A 507-nucleotide genomic window follows, 5' to 3' on the forward strand; every position below is an offset into this window, starting at 1 on the left:
CTCTTAGAACGACGCCATCCCACGTCATGACGTCAGGGGATATCCCGAACGAACGGCAAAAACTAGGCCGTGCAAAGTCACCTCCGCGTCTCCTGGGCACGGGATACGTACGCAGTCTGGGGGGAGGGGTCCGGGAGGGTATGAGGAAGGGGGTTACGTGAATGTATGAGGAAAGGGGTATGTGAGGGTGTGAGAGAAGCGTGGTACGTGAATGTATGAGGAAAGGGGCATGCGAGGGTATGAGGAAAACGGTACGTGAGGGTATGGGAGAAGGGTGGTTAGGAACTAATATATTCCTTCCTATTTCTATTTTTTACCCAATTACAGGTATTAAAATACGACACTGAGATCCTTTAACTTTCAAAAGAATAATTAATTATCTGTTAACTAATATTGACTCCAATTATCTTCGTGGCTTAAAACTTCAGGGACTGCGAACTTCTCACGTAAAATAAGACCTGATGTATTTATGATGCAAGACTGAGGACTATATCCAAAAAACTCTTG

The sequence above is a fragment of the Penaeus monodon genome, chromosome 24 (assembly GCF_015228065.2).
Source record: "Penaeus monodon isolate SGIC_2016 chromosome 24, NSTDA_Pmon_1, whole genome shotgun sequence".
Lineage (NCBI taxonomy): Eukaryota > Metazoa > Arthropoda > Malacostraca > Decapoda > Penaeidae > Penaeus > Penaeus monodon.